Source organism: Adiantum capillus-veneris, chromosome 23 (genome assembly GCF_014529385.1).
Source record: "Adiantum capillus-veneris isolate H3 chromosome 23, ASM1452938v2, whole genome shotgun sequence".
Classification (NCBI taxonomy): domain Eukaryota; kingdom Viridiplantae; phylum Streptophyta; class Polypodiopsida; order Polypodiales; family Pteridaceae; genus Adiantum; species Adiantum capillus-veneris.
The window spans coordinates 98,001,020-98,004,694 of record NC_140953.1 but is presented as its reverse complement, the minus strand read 5'-3'; positions in this window follow the sequence as shown (position 1 = coordinate 98,004,694).

The window sequence follows — 3,675 nt, the reverse complement described above, 5'->3', positions numbered from 1 at the left end:
CACTTTTTAAAACTTTTACCTACACTTTAGTACTAGTTTGATATGGTACATGATTGTCAAATGCACTATATCCTTCAATCTTCTTTTGCATTGTGCCTTACACTTGTACTAAATGAACTTTCTATTGACATCATTGATATTGAGCTATAGCATGAGTTTATTTGGGACAATCATCAACATTTGGTATATTATGCAGCGCATCCAACCTATTATAATTTGGTACCAGGCAAATGTTTTTTAAAATTTTAAATATCTTGCCTGGTCCATTGGTCACGTGCACATAGAATCGTCGATTTAGGCAGTGTATAGATACTCATTTTTGTGCACATTCGCCGATTTAGGCAGCACATTGATAAATTGTAGATTCATGATTTTTAAACTTATACCAAATGCAGATTTTCCGATTTAGGCAACACACCTTATTGGTGTAGACTCGCCGGTTGAGGCAACACCGATGACCAAATCATGTTACAGTCTGGCCACCACTGTAACTCGTATGATTTTGTTACCCACGTATAGAAAATGAAAGATATTTTTGATTTGGATTTGGAATTGGTATATGATGATTTTCCGTCACGACAGTATTTATGAAAGTGAACTTGAGGTTGATGAGAATTGATTTATACAATGATGAGTGTGACCAATGATATCCTGATTCATCAGGATATGACATATACTGCTTATTCTAGTGATATGGGACACTAGAATAGGGCATAACCAATGTGTCTAATGTTATGGATTTTTTCTTTTATTATTTGATATAGTTTTCTAATCATTGTTTTTGACAAGTATTGTTTGTACATTTTTATCTTCGTAGCTGGGACAATTGCTTTCCAACGGAGAGGTATGTTCTCGAATTCATATTTTTACTATTTATTGCAGCTGACATGTGGAAAAAGCTTGACCGAGCTAGGCTATTGCAAAAAGGATATTATATTTTATGTATTTAGGATCTTTGGCCATTTATGTTTGGCCAGCCAGTTTGTACTCATTTTTTACCATTCAAGAAATCTATAAATGAAATACGTGCAAGAGGGAAATGGTCACTCTTGCACGGGGGAGATTGCACCCTGTGTTTGTGTATTCTTCTCCCTTCTCCTCTCCTCTCCCTCACCGTGACAGGGTAGCACTCCGCTATAGGAGGTGCGCTTGCACGTTCTCCCTCGCTCTATCTTGTTCTATCTCTATGTTTATGTACAACTAGATTATATGCTAACATGATTTGTCAGGTATGTATATTTGCCATGTTTTGTAGTTTCTATCATGCTATTTAAGGTATTTTGCAGGCACGCTGCGCATCCGTCTGTAGCAGAAGTAGCCACAGTAGGTTCCTTCTTGCTCAACCAAAAGCCACTTGTGGACAAAAGCCACTTGTGGAGATTCTCATGTAAAAACAACTAGCCCAATCTGAGTCTTGCGGCAATGATCCCCCCTTGGGATAAAATAAGCCAAGATGTAAACTGCCACCAAGGTAGCAGAAAATCCTGTTGACACCCTACCAGTGCTTAGACGCTAGGCTATGCATAAATCTATTGACCTGTGAGACTGCAAACTTAATTTCCGGCCTCGTGGTACATACATAAATGAGGCATCCAACAACAGTTTGGTAAAGAGTGACATCTGCAGGATCACCAACATCATGAAGACTCAATTCAAACCTGTTTCCATGGGAGTGGAAATAGGTTTGCAATCCTCAAGTCCAAATTTACATAGAAATGTCTCTATGTAACTTTTCTGACCCAAAGCAATACCACCATCACACTGCTTAAATTGTATACCCAAGTAATGATGCAACATCCCCAAATCTTTCATCTTGAAAGTAGCATTCAGATTAGTCTTAAATTCAGTAATATTTCTCTCATTTGGTGCAGTGATCAGCAAATCATCTACATAAAGAACCACAATGAGAAGTACATCACCCTCACACGGCTTTATATACAATGTGCTTTCTGTTGAATTGTTATGAAAGCCTTGTTTGACCAAATGAGTGTCAGTTTTCTCAGACCAAGCACGAGGAGATTGCTTTAACCCATACAAAGCCTTCTTACATCTGCACACTTTGTCCTCTTGTACTTTCTTCACAAAACCGCGAGGCTACGTTACATAAAGTTCCTCAAATATGTCACCATTCAAGAAATCAGTAGCAATGTTTGATTGATGTAAATCCCAACTAAAATGAGCTGCCAATGCACATAGAAAATGCACAATAGTCATAGGACAAGAGAGAGCAAAAGTCTCTTCATAATCTTTACCTTTTTGTTATGCATAACCCTTTGCACCCAGGCGAGCCTTATGTGGATCGCTCTCGGCATTCGGCTTGCATTTCAACTTGTAAAACCACTTCATACAAAAGGCCTTTTTTTACAGGAGGTAAATCACATAAAGTCCATGTGTCAGTTTCTATAAGTGCATCATATTCTCATTGCATGGCATCTATCCAATTTTTTGAATTAGCTTCATGAAAAGACAGAGGTTCCTCAACATCATGTAAGCTAGATACAGTCAAAGCATAACAATCTGATGCATAAGATGCATGGTGAGAGCTTGAATGAGTACGACTAGACAGAGGTGCATGGAAATTACTATCACGTAATGTATGCACAAGCCATTTTGGCATACCTCTAGCTTGCTCATTTTTAGCCCTTTCCTCATCAAGTACATCATGTACATCGGCATCCGTAATAGGCTGATCTGTAACATTTTTGGAAACCCCCATAGGCTACACATTTGCCTTGTTGGAATTTACAATCAAGCTTCCACCACTGAAAAGAGGCAACAAAGTGTTATAAATGTCCTATGAGCTTACATCAGTGTCTCTAGTACATGATAGCAAGGGCTGAACAGAATCTTCCGCAAAAAAACTACATCCCGTGAAACCAAAATACGCTTTGTTTGCGGATGATACAACCTATAACCTTTGCTTCAGCACTATAACCAACAAAAATACATTTGACAGCCTTATCATCCAATTTTCTGCGCGCTGTGTTTGTGGCACCAAAGCATATGCCAAACATCCAAAAACATGCATGTGCTCAATTGAAGACTTTCTATCGTGCCATGCTTCATATGGATTAATAGACTACAAAGATTTCGTAGGACACCTGTTAAGTACATAAGTGGCACACATGATGGCCTCAAGCCAAAAAAAATGCGGCAAAGGTTGACTCTTGACCATAGATTGTGCCATTATCGTCACTGATCTATTTTTCCTCTCAGCAACACCATTTCGTTGAGACGTATAAGGCCCCGTACATTGGTGTTTTATCCCATGAGTAGGCAAAACAGCATTAAATTCATGAGACATATATTCCCCCCCTCGATCGGAACGGAGGGTGTCCATAGTACATTTCAAGACATTTTCAGCCATAGCCAAAAACTGTTTGAAGCACATAAAAACTTCGATCTTCTCTTTAAGAGAACATACCCATGCATGCATGGAGTAATCATCAATAAAAGTCACGAAGAGCAGGTAATTGCCCAAGGACGGAGTTTGCATGGGCCCATAAACATCACATATGCACAAGTTGCAGCCTGAATGTGGCCCTAACTGAACCATCCTTGAACTTAGAACGCTGCATTTTATCTAACAGAGCCTTCACAAACATGTTTGACAGGTGCTTCAAGAGGCGGCAAAGAAGCAACTATATCAAATTTTTGCAGACGCAGTAAACTGGC